This window comes from Acomys russatus, chromosome 16 (genome assembly GCF_903995435.1).
Source record: "Acomys russatus chromosome 16, mAcoRus1.1, whole genome shotgun sequence".
Classification (NCBI taxonomy): domain Eukaryota; kingdom Metazoa; phylum Chordata; class Mammalia; order Rodentia; family Muridae; genus Acomys; species Acomys russatus.
In genome coordinates this window covers 27,597,009-27,616,905 of record NC_067152.1, presented here as the reverse complement: position 1 = coordinate 27,616,905, position 19,897 = coordinate 27,597,009, and the positions used below count along the sequence as shown (strand labels likewise).

Here is a 19,897-nt window from a genome sequence, read left to right as displayed (position 1 = left end):
CAGCTAGTCCCTCAGCACCTTTGGCTGACTCATTGTCACTCTCAGGATCCAATGCCAAACTGGAAAGATGGCTGTGACTCTCATGGCTATCCTCTGAAACCACCCTCAGGGTATGGTGTCATCCTAGCATCTCAGGAACCTGGGTATCACATAGCATAGAGTTCGCTACACTAACTTACCAAGTCCTGGGGATGCTAGGCAGGATGCCCAAAGTTTCACTCAATTGCTTCATTTGAAAGGGTCATTATTGAATGGTAGCAACCCACATTCTAGACAAGAAAACTGGAGCTCAGAGAAGTTGAGTAACTTCAGGCTGGAGAGGTGGCTCAGTGTTTAGGAGCACAAACTACTCTTGGAGGCTTGGTTCCCAGCACACAGTTCAGGCAGCTCAAAACCTCCTGTAACTCTATTAGGGAATTTGATAGCCTCTCCTGGATCCTGTGGGCACCTGCACACACACATACATGCACAGAGACTCACATAATTAACAAATAATAAAAATACAGCTGGGAGCCGGGCGTGGTGGCGCACACCTTTACTCCCAGCACTCGGGAGGCAGAGGCAGGCAGATCGCTGTGAGTTCGAGGCCAGCCTGGTCTACAAAGTGAGTCCAGGATGGCCAAGGCTACACAGAGAAACCCTGTCTCTAAAAACCAAAAAAAAAAAAAAAAATACAGCTGGGTGTGCTGGCACACACCTTTTTTTTTTTTTTTGGGCACACACCTTTAATGCCACTACTTGAGAGGCAGAGGCAGGAGGATCTCTGTGAGTTACAGGCCAGCCTGGTCTACAAAGCAAGTCCAGGACAGTCAAGGCTACACAGAGAAACCCCTGTCTTGAAAAACCAAAAACCAAACCAAAACAAAACAAAACAAAACCCAGAGTTCTCAATAGTTCCTGCCTCAAGAATAAGTCTGGCGGAGATATTAGGCAAGAAATCGGAAGATGAGGCTCCAACATCATAGAGAGTGTTGGCTGATTGTTCAGGCAGTGAACTGTCTCAGTCTTTTTTTTTTTTTTTTTTTTTTTCCTCACGTTGGAAGCTGCTAATCTGCACTATTGGTTCACTCAGGCATTTAAGTTTTATTCCTTTTCAAGTCTCTTGGGGGTGGGTTGGGTTGAAGAGCAGATAGTTTAGTTTTACAATCAAGTTTAGTTGGTTAGGGGATAAGATCTTTTTAGATCAAGATAAAGGATTTAAGTTAATAGAGATGAGATATGATAGAAATTGAATTTCATTCAGAAATTTAGACCCGACAAGGTAGGAAAGATGTTTACTTCAAGTTTGATGAACACAAAATAGCCAAATCACTATGAATAGAACATTTTAGTTTTGGTTTATTTTTTGTTTTTTGGGTTTTTTTTTTTTTTTTTCAAGACAGGGGTCTTTGTGTAGCCTTCGCTATCCTGGACTCTCTGTGTAGACCAGGCTGGCCTTGAACTCACAGTGATCTGCCTACCTCCACCTCCCGAGTGCTGGGATTAAAGGGTGCACCACCACGCCCGGCTTGAATGCAACATTCATATAACGTGTTTGTCACATGGTTCTCCCTGCTGTATGTAGTTTGTTTTATGCATGTGTAATAAAGTAAATGTATATTAAAACAAAAAACACTCGAGAAGCAGAGGCAGCCGGATCGGTATCAGTTTGAGGCCAGCTTGGTCTACAAAGTGAGTCCAGGACAGCCAAGGCTACACAGAGAAACCCTGTCTCGAAAAACCAAAAACCAACCAACCAACCAAACCAAGCCAAACCACCACCAACAATAATAATAGGTCTTTTTTTTTTTTTTAAGGAAAAAATGCTGAGTGTGGTGTCTTATGTTTTTAGTCTTAGCACTCAGGAGGCAGTCAGGAGGCAGAGGCTGGTGGATCTCTATGAGTTCGAGGCCAGCCAGGTCTACAAAGTGAGTCCAGGATAGCCAGGGCTACACAGAGAAACCTTGTCTCAAAAGAAGATGGGCTGGAAGGACAGGCTGACAGATTCTGACAGAGGGCCTTCCTCATTCAGAATCCTCCCTCCCTCACTGTGCCCACCTCACCTGTATGCAGTATTGTTACTTGTTTTACTTTTCGAGGCAGTTTCTCTACATAGCTCAGGCTAGCCTAGAATTTGCAATCCTCCTGCTTCAGCAGTAGGCACGTGGTCTTCTTCTTCTTCTTCTTCTTCTTCTTCTTCTTCTTCTTCTTCTTCTTCTTCTTCTTCCTCTTCTTCTTCTTCTTCTTCTTCTTCCTCTTCTCTCTTCTTCTTCTTCTTCTTCTTCCTCTTCTTCTTCTTCTTCTTCTTCTTCTTCTTCTTCTTCTTCCTCTTCCTCTTCTAAGACTTATATATTTATTTGTATTGTAAGTATTCTGCCCATATGTGTGCCTGCAGACCAGAAGAGGGCACCAGATCTCATTGTAGATGGCTGTGAGCCACCATGTGGTTGCTGGGAATTGAATTTAGGACCTCTGGAATAGCAGCCTGTACTCTTAACCTCTGAGCCATCTCTCCAGGCCCTAGCCCAGGAAAGTTTTTTAAAACTTAAGTACTGACATAGCCGGGCGTGGTGGCGCACGCCTTTAATCCCAGCACTCGGGAGGCAGAGGCAGGCGGATCACTGTGAGTTAGAGGCCAGCCTGGTCTACAAAGTGAGTCCAGGATGGCCAAGGCTACACGGAGAGACCCTGTCTCAAAAAAAAAAAAAAAAATTAAGTAGTGACCCATAACATGTATCACATGTGTGACAACTATATTACTAAGGTATTTTGGGATCTTTGCAATCTCATAATTTTTGTTTTCATTATATAATACTCCATTTATTATAAAGAATGCAGATTTTGGACTCAGATTCAATATGGGTTGGAATTTCTTTCCTTTTTTTTTTTTTTTAAAGATTTATTTGTTATTGCGTATATAGTGCTCTGTCTGCATGTACACCTGCAGGCCAGAAGAGGGCACCAGATCACACTATAGATGGTTGTGAGCCCCAATGTGGTTACTGGGAATTGAACTCAGGACCTCTGGAAGAGGAAGTCAGTGCTCTTAACCTCTGAGCCATCTCTCCAGCCCCGAGGGTTGGAATTTCTGTTCTCCTTCTTATCAGCCTGAGGCCATGGACCATGTGGCAATTTCTCTGAGTTCAGTGTCCTTTTCTGGAAAATGGGGATAATAATATCTACTTTTCAGGTATCTTGCAAGGATTACATTGATTCACGTTCACTGTAATAAACTGTTAAATGTGATTTATTTGTGTGTGTGTGTGTGTGTGTGTGTGTGTGTGTGTGTGTGTGTGTGTCCATGTGAGTACAAGTGCCTAGGTGTGCTGGAGAGGAAGTCGAATCCCTGGAGCTAGGCTGTTGTGAACCACCTGATATGGCTTCTGGGAACTGAACTCTGGTCATGTGGAAGATTAGTATATGCTCTTTGTGTGTGTGTTGGCGGGTGGGGACGGCAAGGTTCCAGACAGATTCTTACTATGTAGCCTTGGCTATCCTGAAGCTCACTATGTAGACCAGGCTGGCCTCACACTCAGAGATCTGCCTGTCTCTGCTGGCATCAAAGATGTGCGCCTCCACTGCCCAGCTGTAAGATTTCTACTCTGTCTCCCGTGCTGGGATTACAGACAGTGGTCCACAATGCCTGGCTTCTGCGTATTATTTTTGTTCATTTATGTACAATATCATGTACAATAGATGATATTGTTCTGGAAGAGATCTGTGGCTGGGTGACCCATCCTAACCGCAGCGTGTTACAAAGGACCGATCCTATCAGCGGGGTGGGTGTGTGGGTGGGTGGCCTCATAAACTGATAAACCAGGAAAGAGAAACGGAAGTCACTCAGCCAGGGGACCTCCCCTTTCCGGCCTGGCTAGGATTTGTTTGTCTTCCACAGAGACTGTTCCCTGCTGATATGGGGGTCTGTGGAGTGTCTAGCTTTGATTGGCATCTTTAGTACAGAGGAAGTGAGGAGCCCCTTAACTTTCAGCTATTTCCCTCTGGACCAGCAGACTGGAGCCCCTAATAGATTCCGTTTCTGGCGCCACTGGTAAGAGCAGAAAGCCAGGGAAGGGATCCAGAATCATGATGTCAGAGGAGAGAGGGAGTAGAAGAGTTCAGAGCCTGGGCCAAGGGAGCAGAATAAAGGTATAAATCCTGGCCATACTACTTTACGGCTGCATAGCCTTGGGGGAAAGTTCTAGAATCTTATAAATCCTAGTTTCCTCAGCTGTTTAAAAAAAAAAAAAAAAAAAAAAAAAAAAAAAAGAGCAGAAGACTATCCCTGACAGCCGGGCGTGGTGGCGCACTCCTGTAATCCCAGCACTCTGGGAGGCAGAGGCAGGTGGATCGCTGTGAGTTCGAAGCCAGCGTGGGCTACAAATCGAGGGCAGGATAGCCAAGGCTACACAGAGAAACCCCCAGTCTCGGGAAAAACCAAACCAAACCCAAAATCCCTGATTCTGTGTGAAGTGAGGCTATCCCTGTAACGGGCACGCAACGAGAGCTTGATATTTGTCGGCTGCTGTCGTTTCTGTTCTCTCTAGTTCTGCAATTTCACTTTTGCGGGTGAGGAGCCGCCTGATGGCCAGAAAGGAAGCACAGCTCATTAGCTGTCCAGCTGACCAGAGCTGCTTCCCGGGTGGGGCTGTGGCAAAGGTGTGTCCTGAGAGATTAAGGTCCTGCATTAACTGAGCGGAACTCTCTTTTGATTGTTTGTCTGTTTTTCGAGACAGGGTTTCTCTGTGTAGCCTTGGCTGTCCTGGACTTGCATTGCAGACCAGGCTGGCCTCGAACTCACAAGGATCCGCCTGCCTCTGCCTCCGGAGTGCTGGGATTAAAGGCGTGTGCCAGCCACCACTGCACCGGCCTCAGCGGAACTTTTGAGAGTGCGACGGTAGCGGGTAGCTAGCGTCAGTTTAGCTGTGGGGTTGGAGCGTTTAGAGTACCACAGGGCACAAAACCTACTCGCTCTCCCAACCCCCAACCCTGCCCACACCAAATAATCTCCTGAAGAAGCTCTTCCCTGCTGGAATTATTTATTTTGTAATTAACAAAGGCGGAGGGAACCCTGCTTAATGTTTTGGCTCAGAGCCTCAAAGAGTGGCTGCCGTGGACGAGGGTTTACTGTGGGCTTGCTGTTGCTTGCTGAACCGAATGCATTCTTGCGATCCCTAAGCCACCTACCTAGGGGCCAGAGGCTAAGTGCCTAAGTCAGAAAGTGAGCTGTCTGAGATCAGGGGACAAAGCGTCCAGCAGTAGACAGACTTCCAGAAATCAAGCCACGGTTCCAGCCTCCATAATGTCCAGACCTCCTCTCTCGCTTTGGAACTGTACTGGCCCCCTAAGCGTTCAGGGAGAGGTCTGGCTCTTCCACTGGTCACAGCACGTCCTGGGCAGCAGCCCCAGTTTCTGGTGACCCTTCCTGCAGGCGTTTAAAGTTGCACTTTGCTTTGTTTTCCTCTTTGGTTCCTCACTGCAGGGCTGCCTTTCCCTGCTTCTGGGTGGGAACTGGGGGAGGGAGGGTGCTTCACGCCCATCTCCACAGCTGTGTTTACACTTTCCTGATGGGGAAATCTGGGGCTCAGTCTCTCCACAGTCCTCTGTGTCTGTCTGTTCCCCACCCGCCCAACTTGCTATTTGATATCCCTGGGGGCTTCACAAGGGGAGGTCAGGGCGTGGGGGTGGGTGGGTGCTGTCACTGTCTGAAGGGAACTCAGGTTGGAAGGAAGGCCAGAACAATACAGAAAAGGCCTCTTGAAATTCTGAGCCTCCTTCCTACCAGGATTCACCTTCCTCCCAGAGACTGAGGATTAGCAGGGGATGAAAGCACACTTGGAACTTGCCCATCCCAGAAGGAATAGAGCACGTGATGTTCCATTTCTAATCACTGGGTTCAACACAATCTTGCTTTGTGAAGGGGACCAGGGTGCATAGAGCAGGGAGTTCTTCTCCCCGGGGGCTTCATTGGGGCCAGTGGTCAGAGACAGGACATGTTAAAACCAATCTGACTATACTGAAATACAAGCAAATTAAAGAGGATTTAAGAAAACAGTCGAGTAAATAACACTGTCCTCCAGGGAGCGAGCTAAGCTGGTATTAATCAGTCTACTTGTGTTGCCAGACTCTCCGCCAAGCCCGGCAGAAGGGCTGCCAAGGCAAATGAAGCATTAGGTTTCAGAAATTAAACACATAATTTTATTTTATTTTTTCCGCAATAGGGAACTTTCAGAAAAAATAAAAAAAACAATAACAACAAAAAAGAACCAGTCCTATTAGACTACTCGGCACACTGTGTCCAGTTTCCTTCGGCCCCAGAGGCCTCTGATTTAAGAGGAAGATGAGCAGTGAGAAAGCCAAAAGTGACACAGTTATTCCTTTCTCTCTGTAGCTTCCTGGGGGTGGGGCCTAGAGGGGAGTGAGGCTGAGATGCTGGTTCTTTCAAAGGTCCAGCTGCTGACTACTGGCCAACAGATGTCATCGTTGCCCTCTGTCATCCGTCCCCCCCCCCCCCCATTGTGCCCACTGCAGCACAAAGACCTAAAGGGTTGGAAAAGAAAAAGGAGAATCAGAAGACGAGCTGGCCAAACAAAGGCTGATGGTATCTGGTGGTGGAACATAGTCGCCAGAGAAAGTGCCTGGTCTCAGGAAAAATACCTGGCCCAGCCGGATGAGGAGGAACACACTGGCAAGCACATTCTCGCCCCACCCCCTGCCCCTCCACCATGCTAGCATACTGTCCCAGTCTGCCTAGCAACCTATGTTTCCAGGACAGAGCTTTTCCTTCTGCTTCACCATGTCATCTGAACATTTTGTAGCTCTTGCTTTTTCTCTCTCTCTTTTCCCCCTTACATGGCGGCCAGGAGCTGCTTCCAATGGACCTACATTTTTATACTTTAACCTTCCTTCCATAAAAGACAATCCAATGTCCTCATTTTTTTAATTATAGGAAAAGGGAGGAATGTTAGCATGCTGCTCCCGTCTGCCTAGCAACCTATGACCCCAGTTCTGCCTAGCAACCCATGACATCATTACGTAATTACCTACCCGCCACTAGGAGTAGCCCTACTCAGGATTATAAAAGGACAAACCCACCTTCTCTGTGTCTCTGTCTCTGTCTCTCTCTCCCTCTCTTACCTGTCTCTCTTCCTCTGTCTCTGTCTGTCTCTCACTCTCTCTGGGGCGCCCCTCCTTCTTTCTCCCCCTATGCTCTACATCATAACTGTTGTGTGGTACATACTTCCTGTTTCATGATTCATATTTCACCATGGATCTCATACCCACTGATAACACGGAAGCTGCTTTACAGTCTTCCATTGACAAGGATCGCTAAGCCTCATGCTTCATCCCATGCTGATTATCGGTTATTGTGAGGAAGAAAGGGGTAAAAGTGGGGTTGAAAGGGGGAGCCCTCCCTGTGAGACTGCTAGGCTGAATCGAGGAGCTGGGGCTCTGGCTGGGCTCCCCAACTCTCATCCTCAACTTCCATACAAATCTCTCCAACTTCCTTCCTTGCCACTTCAGAAACATCCCTATAATCACGTTCTCTCTGCTAGCTCAAGTTTTTCTTTCTTTCATCTCCTCTGTTACTTGGCATACCACCTAAAGTGAGATCCATCCCTTGGCTTCAGTTATCATCAATATGTTGATGGTTCTCAAATCTCTCACTAGTTGATGATGTTTGGACCTTCTGAACATACATATAATTTTATTTTATTTTATATTATAAATTTAGGTACTACCACAGAGGATAGAAGGCAAATAAATTAAGGCCCTTTACTCAGCTTGCTCATGTTAAAAGCTTGGTGTTCAGAGTCTCTGTTCAAAGGACCCAGGCTCCAGCTATGGCTACCACCTAGGGGTTTTCATACAAAAAAAATAAAGTGAATTATGTCTGTTAAAAAAAAAAAAAAAAAAAAAAAAGCTTGGTGTGCTTTTTCTTTGATCTCAGCCTCATGTCTTTTTTTTTTTTTTTTTTTCCTGCAGCTGTACCAGCTTAAGCACCTGAATTCCTCCAGGCAAGATGAGGCTGGCCCAAGTTAGCCCACCCCAGCAAGCCAACAGAAGCTTATTCCTCTCTTTATTTGAGGAGCTGTCTGATCTCTTTGGTCACTGCTGGGTCCTTTCTGCTCATAAGCTGAAGTTCCATGAAACACTCGCCCGTTTTCTTGCACATCTGGCTCAATCTCATCACTTCTATCACTCTTATGACAAAAGCATCCATCTCTGGCAACATTTCACTAATTATAAACGCAATGCAAATGTTCTCAGAATTGGCTACCTGCTATAATTACTTCAAATGTTTTTAAAAATCTGAAAGCCCAGGCTGTCCCCTAGACTAATTAACCAGATTTTTTTCTGAAGGGTGGGAGGCAGGCCTCTTTCATTTTTCAGATAATCTTAGTATGATCCAAGTTTGAAACCGATATGTCCAGAAGGCATCAGAAATAAAAGAGAATACCATTGTAAGTTGCAAAAACAGTATAAAGGAAGGCCAGGCAGTGGTGGCACATGCCTTTAATCCCAGCACTTGGGGAGGGGCAGAGGCAGGTGGATCACTGTGAGTTCGAGGCCAGCCTGGTCTACAGTGCAAGTCCAGAACAGCCAGGGCTGTTGCACAGAGAAACCCTGTCTCGGGGAAACAAAACAAAACAAAAAACCAACTTTGGAGGTGGGTGTAGAGGCACAGGCCTTTAATTCAGCATTAAGGACGCTAAAGCATATAGATCTCTGTGGGTTTTAGGCAAGCCTGGTCTACATAGTATGTTCCAGGACAGTTAGAGCTATATAGTGAAACCCTGTCTCAAAAATAAATAAATAGGGTCGGGCATGATAGTGCATGCCTTTAATCCCAGTACTCCAGAAGCAGAGGTAGGTGGATCTCTGTAAGTTCAAGGTCAGCTTGGTCTACAAAGAGAGTCCAGACCAACCAAGGCTACACAGAGAAACCCTGCCTCAAAAAAAAAAAAAAAAAAAAAAGATAAAAAGAAAAAGAAAAAAAGAAAAAAGAAAAAGAAAACAACAACAAAAAACCCCCCTAAAACTAGCCAGGTAGTCTGGGAGGCAGAGGCACATGGATCTCTGTGAGTTCAAGGCCAGCCTGGTCTACAAAGAGAGTCCAGACCAACAAAGGCTACACACAGAAAACTTGCCAAAAAAGAAGAAGAAGAAGAAGAAGAAGAAGAAGAAGAAGAAGAAGAAGAAGAAGAAGGAAAAAAATAAAGAAATAAAAATAAATACTAAAACTAGCCAGATACTCTGGGAGGCAGATGCACATGGATCTCTGTGAGTTCGAGGCCAGCCTGGTCTACAAAGTGAGTCCAGGACAGCTATGGCTACACAGAGAAACCCTGTCTTGAAAACAAAATACAAACCAACAGAAAAAACTAAAACACTGGGTTTCTAGGCCAGTGAGATGGCTCAGAGAGTAAAAAGGACTTTCTGAGCAAGCCTAGTGACCTGGTTTAATCCCCAGAATACACATAAATATGAAAGAAGAAAAGCAACTCTGCAGAGTTAATAATACCCAGACCTCCACCTGGCTTAGGTATTCTCATCCACATACCCCCCACACACTAATAATGTAATAAATAATTTTTATTTTATTTTATTTTATGTGCATTGGTGCTTTGCCTGCATGTATATCTGTGGGTGTCAGCTTTTTTGGAATTACCAACAGTTGTGAGCTGCCATGTGGGTGCTGGGAATCGAACCTGGGTCCTCTGGAAGAACAGTCAGTATTCCCAACTGCTGAGCCATCTCTCCAGCCAATAAATAATTTTTTTTAAAAGCCACTTTACTGTTTTCCCCTTGTAGCTATTTGTTCAATAATCAAAGAAAGTTTTTTCTTTTGTTTTGTTTTTGTTTTTTTGTTTTTAGGCTTTTCGAGACTGGGTTTCTCTGTGTATCCTTGGCTGTCCTGGACTCACTTTGTACCCCAGGCTGCCCTCGAACTCACAGAGATCCACCTGCCTCTGCCTCCCAAGTGCTGGGATTAAAGGTGTGAGCCACTACACTGGGCTTTGCTTTTTGTTTTTTGTGACAGGGTTTCTCTGTGTAGTCTTGTCTGTCCTAGACTCATTTTGTAGACCAGGCTGGCCTCTGACTCACAGCGATCCACTTGCCTCTGCCTCCCAGGTGTTGGGGTTAAAGGCGTGTGTCACCACCACGGCCGGCTCAAAGTTTTTGATAAAAGGAAAAGAATAGTAGTGGCTAAAGAAATGGTACAGCAGTGAAGAGCACTGGCTAGGCTTCCATAGGACCAGGGTTTGATCCCAGCACCCACATGGTGCTTCCCAAAGGTCAGCAACTCCAAGCCCCAGGGGATCTGATGCCCTCTGCTGGCCTCCAAGCATGCCTGCACATACGTGGTGCATTTACATATACTCAAGCACACACACATATACAATAAAATAAATACATAAAAAAATTGAGGTAATATTTTTTGGTTTTTTTGGTCAAGGACATATAGAAGTGAATTTGTGCTCTTTTTATTGATTGCATCATGCTGAGAAATACTGCTAAGTCTGGCAAGATGGCTCAGGTGGCAAAGCCACTTGCTACCGAGCCTGACGTGACCACCTGAGTCCCATTTCTAGGACCCAAAAAGTGGAAGGATAGAAAAATCCACAGGAGCACCATAGCATGTATTAACATGGGAGCATACCTGAAGGCGCGTGCACACACGTGCGCACACACATACACTTAAGTAAATAAAATATTTAGGCCAAGTTGTGGTGTCACACATCTTTAATCCCAGTACTAAGGAGGCAGAGGTAGGCGAATGTCTGAGTTCGAGGCCAGCCTCGTGTACAGAGCAAGTTCCAGGACAGCCAGGGCTACACAGAGAGGCCCTGTTTTGAAAAAACAAAACAACAACGGGTTTTTTTGTTTGTTTTTAAAGAATCTGGTAAGGATGCCGGGCGTGGTGGCGATGCCTTTAATGCTAGCTTTTAATACGTATGCAATGTTTTGCTTTCCTATATGTCCGTATAGCACTGTGCTCCTGGTGAACTGGAGACCCGAAGAAAGGTGTTAAATCCCTTGGGACTGGGATTACAGATGGTTGTGAGCCTGGGTACTCTGAGTGCTGGGAATTTAACCTGAGTCCTCTGGGAAAGTTCCTCTTCCTCCTCCCCCTTCGCCTCCTCCTCTTCTTCTTTTGGGACAGCGTTTCTCTGTGTAGTCTTAGCTGTCCTGGAACTCACTCTGCAGACCAAGCTGGCCTCAACCTCTGAGATCCGCCTGCCTCTGCCTCCCAGAGTGCTGGGATTATAGGCGTGCGCTACCTCACTCGGCATCAAAGCAGTGTTCTCTCTCTCCAGCTCTGTGGGGAGATATTTTGATACAAGGTTATATATTTTTAGGGGAAGGAAAGACTGACCGAAGTAGGACAATCACGTGTGAGTAAAGCAAGAATTTAGAGCCCACAGGTATTTGGGGTTTCGGTAAAATGTGAGTCATCAGAATGAAGAAATTCTAGGCTAGCTTTAAAAACTTGAGAAGTGAGTTGTCTAAACACAGTTGGGGACGGTGCATTGCCTAATAAAAGTCAACTAGGCATCTGTGGCTCCAGGAAGATTCCTTCACAGCCTTTGCTTTCCTCTGACAGCGCCACCTAGCCAAGCGTAGAACTAGGGATTGCTCCACTTTAGCCAAAGCACACACCTGCGAAGTAGGAAGCCCAGGTGCTCCACATGCTGAGTGCGCACGCGCACAGAGAGGAGGCGCGGGGCGTGGTCGCGGCGTAGGGGGCGTGGCCGTAGCGCGCAGGCGTCCTAGTGGCAGGTCCCTGCGTCTCAGGATGGAGGGTGAGTGAGTAAACAAGCCGGGGCTGGGCGGTGAGGCCGGTCCTTGGCGTGGTGTGGTGCCGACACCTCCGGGGCGGGAGAGTCGAAGAGAGATGAGGAAACCGGTGAGAGGAAGCTGTGAGGGTCACGGCCATTGCCTGGCCCGGGGTAGCGCGACGCAGGGGTGCCGTCCCGAGTGTTGTGGGAGAGCGCGTGCGAGCTGCTTGGGGTCGCGTTGCGGAGGAGGCGCGACGGGGGCGGGCCCGGCTCGTGGCCGGTGCGAACGTGGGTGGACCTAGGCGCCTGCAGGGGGACCCTGACTCTTGTAATCAGGAGGGCCGGGGGTTGAGCTTGCGGGGGCTCTGGGTGGTGTTGAGGAAGGAAGAGGTGGCCAGGCCGAGAGGACGCCGAGGTGAGCGAGGTTGTTTAGGACACCCAAGTGTAGGAGTCGAACTCTCCAGGGTCCCGCGGCGCCTCCAGAACAAGTTCCTGGAGCTTGTCACTGATCTAGCCCTCCAATTCCGGGTTTGAAGGAGGGTTCACCTTCAAACTGGGGCTGTCTCTCCCCGTCCCCAGAAATGCTCTGGAGAAACAAACGATATAAATGAATATGTCCTGAAGGTGTTACATTTGGGACATACTTGTCCAGGAAGTAAATGTGGGACAAAACTTTAAAAGGATTAAAAAAAAAAGGGGACGGGGAATTTAGTTATTTTATGCGTGTGAAGGTTTTGCCTGTGTGTATATGTATGTACTCCGTGTGTGCCTGGTACCAGGGGCGTCGACTCCCATAGAAGTAGAGCTGAGGATGGTTATGTACCACCATGTGGGTGCAGGGAACTGAACCCATCCGTGTTCTAGGCAAGAGCAACAAGTGTTCGTAGCCACCGAGGCGTCTTTCCAGCCGGTGGGACAAGCTTATTTTGATAAAAGTGACCACTGAGATGATGGAGGCGGTGGAGCACAAGGGAGAGCAAGTGGATGCAAGTGGATGTTAGTGTTGGGAGATGGGGAAGCAGTTTTGAGGGTGCGGCTTTGAAGGTAACCCAGGTTTGTATACAGAGTAGCCAAATTCCTTGGGGAAAATAGTCAAGGAACACGAAAATTGGACATGTACAGGGACTGCATTGAAATTGTAGTTTTTTTTGTTTTTTGTTTTTTTTTTTGTACCTGTGTTACATGATGCCTCAAAATAGGAAATCTTCCACCAATGAATTTTTTTTGTGTTTTCGTTTTTGTTTTTTGGTTTTGTTTTTGAAACAAGTTCTCCTACATAGCTCTGGCTGTCCTGGAACTCTCCATGTAGATCAGGCAGGCCTCAAGCCTGGCTCCCCCCTTCTCCCCCCTCAAGACCCATTCCCCCCACAGGGTTTCTCTGTAGCCTTGGCTGTCCTGAACTCCTAGAGATCCGCCTGCCTCTGCCTCTGGGGCGTGCACACCCAGCCTGCCCAAAGAAGGACAATGAGTGTTTTTCCAGCTTGAAAAGTTATGAATTCTACCAGCATTTCGTTTTTTGGGTTTTTTTGTTAGTTTGTTTTTTGTTGTTCTTGTTTTTTGTTTGTTTTTTTGAGACGAGGTTTCTCTGTGTAACAGCTCTGTTTATCCTGGACTCTTTTTAGACACCAGGCTGGCCAAACTCACAGCGATCCGCCTGCGGCTGCTTCCTGAGTGCTGGGATCACAGGCATGTGTCACCACGCCCAGCTCCGGCATTTTATCCTTTGAGAAACCTGTTTTTAGCCTTGGAGACCCAGTTGTGGCACTGAAAGGGAGATGGCCAGTTCATACAGGAGCGAGTGCATGTTAGGTTGTAACATGGAGTCTGCTTGCGGCCACTCAGGCTTTGAATCCTGAGGCACTTGGACAGTGGAGGCAGGAGACTCAGGAGTTCAAGCCCAGCCAGCGTGGCCTACCTGGAAACCTTGTTTCAAAACCACAAGAGTATGTAAAAATGGAACAAAAAACCATCTGTAGAAATGCTAAGTCGGAGCCAGGTGTGGTGGGGCACGCCTTTAGTCCCAGCACTCAGGAGGCAGAGGCAGAGGCAGGCCGATCTCTGAGTTCCAGGCCAGTCTGGTCTACAAAAGAGGCCTGTTGTGCTCAGAACCCAAGCCTATGGTACGTAAATACTTGGAAGGAGTAGGAAGATGTCTTGACCTTACTACCTGACACTACACTGTCACCTACGGTGTGTTGGATTGCATTTATATCTGTCTTGGCATACAGACTACTTGTGGCCTCAAGTTGGACACACTGTACAAATACAAAATGTGCTTGGCATCTTTTTTATTTTTTTGTTTTCAACACAAGTGTTTCTCTGTGTATCATTGGCTGTCTTGCACTTGCTTTGTAGACCAGGCTGTCCTTGAACTCTCAGGGATCGGCCTGCCTCTGTCACTCGAGTGCTGGGACTAAAGGTGTGCGCCATGTGCTTGGTATCGTTGTTTGTTTGTTTGTTTTTTTAAGTTTTATTTATTTATTACTTATACAATGTTCTGCCTGCATGTATGCCAGCAGGCCAGAAAAGGGAACCAGATCACATTATAGATGGTTGTGAGCCACCATGTGGTTGCTGGGAATTGAACTCATGACCTTTGGAAGAACAAGCAGTGCTCTTAACCACTGAGCCATCTCTCCTGCCAATGCTTGGTATCTTTTTTTTTTTTTTCAAGACAGGGTTTCTCTGTGTAGCCTTGGCTGTCCTGGAGTCACTTTGTAGACCAGGCTGGCCTCAAACTCAGAGCGATCCGCCTGCCTCTGTCTCCCGAGTGCTGGGATTAAAGGCATGCGCCACCACGCACAGCTTCCAATGCTTGGTATCTTAATTGAAGATTCTGTCCTATTGTGTTTCTTGCCTTATGGCTGATTTTAACACAAATGTTCGTGAAACTTAGAATAATGACTTTTTTGTTGTTTTGTTTTGTTTTTTGAGATACGGTTTCTCTATGTAGCCTTAGCTGGCCTGGATTCTCTTTGTAGACCAGGCTGGCCTCGAACTCACAGATCCACCTGCCTCTGCAGAGATTAAAAGCGGGCATCAGAGCCGGGCGTGGTGGCGCATGCCTTTAATCCCAGCACTCGGGAGGCAGAGGCAGGCGGATTGCTGTGAGTTCGAGGCCAGCCTGGTCTACAAAGTGAGTCCAGGATGGCCAAGGCTACACAGAGAAACCCTGTCTCGAAAAACCAAAAAAAAAAAGCGGGCATCAGCACACCGGGCTATGTATTACCTAGTATCTATCTATCTATCTATCAATTTATCTACTATAAATTGAAGATGAAAAACCAAGGGGTTGGAAAGAGGCTCAGCTCTTGAGCGTTTGTTGCTTTTGTAGAGGATCCTGATTTGGTCCCTTACCCCGGTTCCAGAGGATCTGACTGACAGTCTTTTCTGAGCTCTAAGGGCACTGGCCCCCCACAGCACACACACGTTCATGTAGAGCAAACACATAAAAATAAATCTAAAAGTAAATTTTAATTAAAAATGAAGAAACAAGCCAGACAGTGGTGTGGTGCACACTTTTAATCTCAGCACTCAGGAGGCAGAGGCAGACGGATCTCTGTGAGTCCAGGGCAGCCAGGGCTACATGGAGAAACCCTCCCTGTCTCAAACAAAACAAAACAAAACTGAGGTGGGGGTTGGAGAGATGGCTCAGTGGTTAAGAGCACTGACTGCTCTTCCAGAGGACCCAGGTTCAGTTCCCAGCACCCACATGGTGCCTCACAACTGGCTGTAACTCCAATATCTGCCACCCTCACACAGACATACACGCAGGCACAACACCAATGCACATAAAATAAAAATAAGTAAATTATTTTTTAAAAACTGAGATTGGGGGCTGGAGGGATGGCTCAGAGGTTAAGAGCACTGGCTGCTCTCTTTCAAAAGTCCTGAGTTCAATTCCCAGCAACCACATGGTGGTAATGAGATCTGGTGCCCTCTTCTGGTGTACATGCAGGCAAAACACTGTGTATATATGATAAATAAACAAACAAATAAACAAATAAGTAAAACAGATTGGAAAATATTTACATCTATAGTACCTTATGGCTCCAAAGCCTTTCTTTCTTTGCTTCTGACTAGATTATTAAGTAGTGAAGGTGCGGTCTTTGCGGGGTATATGTTTTTGTTTTCCTTCTGTGGCAGGCTGTGGTAAGCTCATGTTGTACTTTGCTTCTTGTTTTTCTTTTGTGTGCACACATGAACTCAGAGGAGATCCTTCAGGAGTAATCTCTCTCAAGCCATGTGGGCTCCAGGGATGGAGCTGAAGCTTTTAGGCTTGGCAGCAAGAACCTTTCCTGGAACTTTGCAGTCTAACCTGCAGTGTGAGGAGTATACTTACAACCTTATAAATTTTTAATTAATTAATTTATTTTTGTTTTTGTTTGCTTGTTTGTTTTTCGAGACAGGGTTTCTCTGTGTAGCCTTGGCTGTCCTAGACTAACTTTGTAGACCAGGTTGGCCTTGACTTATAGAGATCTGCCTGCCTCTGCCTCAAGGTGTGCGCCACCACGTCTGGCAATTTATTCTTATTTTATGTGCGTTGGTGTTTTGCCTGCATGTATGTCTGTGAGGGTGTCACATATTGGATTACAGACAGTTGTGAGCCACTATGTAAGTGCTGGGAGTTGAACCGGGGTCCTTTGGCTTTGGAAGAGCAGTCAGTGCTCTTAACTGCTGAGCCATCTCTCCAGCCCCTTCATAATTTTTAAAAATATATTTTTATTTGTTTATATGTACATGTGAGTGCAGGTGTCCTCTGAGGTCAGAAGAGGGTGTCAGACCTCTTAGACCTGGAGTTAGAGGTGGTTGTATGTGGGCACTGGGAACTGAACTCAGGTCCTCTGGAAGAGCAGCGGGTAGTCTTAGCCACTGAGGCATCCCTCCTGCTCCATGTGGTGTTCAGTTTGCATTTCCCAGTGACTAATGTGCTGAGTGCTTTGTGCAGCCGTTTGAAATGCTGTTCTTTTTGTTTGTTTGTTTGTTTTGTTTTGTTTTTCGAGACAGGGTTTCTCTGTGTAGCCTTGGCCATCCTGGACTCACTTTGTAGACCAGGCTGGCCTCGAACTCACAGTGATCCGCCTGCCTCTGCCTCCCGAGTGCTGGGATTAAAGGCGTGCGCCACCATGCCCGGCTGAAATGCTGTTCTTTATTGAGCTGTTTTCTGGAGCTGAAGTTAATTATATGAAGGCTTAAGCCCCAAACAGTATGTTTTGGGATCTCTGCAGTGTACATTGACCATAATGAAAGGCTTCTAATACTTAGCTGAAAAATAAAAGTGCTGATAGAATGTGCTAATAGACACATTTTATCTACTACCTCCTGGGCCTAAGACAGTTGACCACATTGTTCTGCAGACCTGTTCTGAGTGCTCAACTGTTAGTTTGCTTTTCTTTTTCTTCCCTTTGTTGTGATAACCAGTGAGTGGGATCCAGCTGCTCTGCTATCATGTAGCTGTCCTTCAATTGTTGTGTTTTATTCTTTATTTTTTTTAAAGATTTATTTATTATGTATACAGTGTTTTTGCCTGCATGCGTGCCTGCACACCAGAAGAGGGCTCCAGATCTCATTATGGATGGTTGTGAGCCACCATGTAGTTGCTGGGAATTGAACTCAGGACCTTTGGAAGAGCAGTCAGTGCTCTTAACCTCTGAGCCATCTCTCCTACCCGTTGTGTTTTATTTTTATTTTATGTATATGGATGCTTTGCCTGATATCAAGGGAGGCCAGAAAAGGGCATCAGATCCTCCGTGGCTGGAGGTACAGATGGTTGTGAGTTGCCATGTGGCCTCTGGGAACAGAACTCAGGCTCCCTTGGGCAGCATCCAGTGCTCTTACCTGCTGAGCCATCTCTCTAGTCATTTCAAGTGATTTTTAAAAAAATCATACCTGTCTGTTTCTACATAATCTTTTCATTTCTTTCTACATTCTGTGAGGGACATAGAAGACAAATCAAAAGGCCAAGTGAAATGAATACTGGATCATGGACATGCAAGATCAGATGTTACTTAAATTGTGAAAGGAAGAAGTGTGTATACCCCTTGCCAAGTGAAACACTTAAGGAATATTAGAAATGGTACCATTAATTGTCAGATTATTCTGTTACCGTCATCTCTCAATGGACTGTATGTAGGAGATAACATTTCAGTTATGACCCTTCCTTTAATGAAAATACTGGCATTTTTCTGTGGCAATTTCCTCGAAGAATTCTAAACACATACCATCATTCTCACTCTATCTTACACCACAACCACCACCCCAGCCCATTACCACAACCACCACCCCATCCCCCATTACCACAACCACCACCCCATCCCCCATTACCACAACCACCACCCCATCCCCCATTACCACAACCACCACCCCACCCCATTACCACAACCATCACTCCATCCCCATTACCACAACCACCACCCCACCCCATTACCACAACCATCACTCCATCCCCATTACCACAACCATCACCCCATCCCCCATTACCACAACCACCACCCCTCCCCCATTACCACAACCACCACCCCATCCCCATTACCACAACCACCACCCCACCCCATTACCACAACCATCACTCCATCCCCATTACCACAACCATCACCCCATCCCCATTACCACAACCATCACTCCATCCCCATTACCACAACCACCACCCCACCCCATTACCACAACCATCACTCCATCCCCATTACCACAACCATCACTCCATCCCCATTACCACAACCATCACTCCATCCCCATTACCACAACCACCACCCCACCCCATTACCACAACCATCACTCCATCCCCATTACCACAACCACCACCCCACCCCATTACCACAACCATCACTCCATCCCCATTACCACAACCATCACCCCATCCCCCATTACCACAACCACCACCCCACCCCATTACCACAACCATCACTCCATCCCCATTACCACAACCATCACCCCATCCCCATTACCACAACCATCACTCCATCCCCATTACCACAACCACCACCCCACCCCATTACCACAACCATCACTCCATCCCCATTACCACAACCACCACCCCACCCATTACCACAACCATCACTCCATCCCCATTACCACAACCATCACCCCATCCCCCATTACCACAACCATCACCCCATCCCCCATTACCACAACCACCACCCCCATCCCCATTACCACAACCACCACCCCACCCCATTACCACAACATCACTCCATCCCCATTACCACAACCACCACCCCACCCATTACCACAACCATCACTCCATCCCCATTACCACAACCATCACCCCATCCCCCATTACCACAACCATCACCCCATCCCCCATTACCACAACCACCACCCCATCCCCCATTACCACAACCACCACCCCACCCCATTACCACAACCATCACTCCATCCCCATTACCACAACCACCACCCCACCCCATTACCACAACCATCACTCCATCCCCATTACCACAATCATCACCCCATCCCCCATTACCACAACCACCACCCCATCCCCCATTACCACAACCACCACCCCACCCCATTACCACAACCACCACCCCATCCCCCATTACCACAACCACCACCCCCACCCCATTACCACAACCATCACTCCATCCCCATTACCACAACCATCACCCCATCCCCATTACCACAACCACCACCCCATCCCCCATTACCACAACCACCACCCCACCCCATTACCACAACCATCACCCCAACCCCATTACCACAACCATCACACCCCATCCCCATTACCACAACCATCACCCCATCCCCCATTACCACAACCACCACCCCATCCCCCATTACCACAACCACCACCCCACCCCATTACCACAACCATCACTCCATCCCCATTACCACAACCACCACCCCACCCCATTACCACAACCATCACTCCATCCCCATTACCACAACCATCACCCCATCCCCCATTACCACAACCACCACCCCATCCCCCATTACCACAACCACCACCCACCCCATTACCACAACCACCACCCCATCCCCCATTACCACAACCACCACCCCACCCCATTACCACAACCATCACTCCATCCCCATTACCACAACCCATCACCCCATCCCCATTACCACAACCATCACTCCATCCCCATTACCACAACCACCACCCCACCCCATTACCACAACCATTCACTCCATCC

General features: G+C 47.1%; 1 protein-coding gene across 1 annotated transcript in view; it reads left to right on the top strand.

The window, feature by feature from the left end:
* The first annotated feature begins 11,726 nt into the window (after positions 1-11,726).
* The window catches only part of Ezh1 (enhancer of zeste 1 polycomb repressive complex 2 subunit), a 36,997-nt gene continuing 28,826 nt past the window's right edge, over positions 11,727-19,897 (top strand). The window contains exon 1 of the mRNA XM_051158678.1: positions 11,727-11,786. The gene's annotated coding sequence lies outside the window, so the exon portion shown is untranslated. The remainder of the gene's footprint in view (positions 11,787-19,897) is intronic.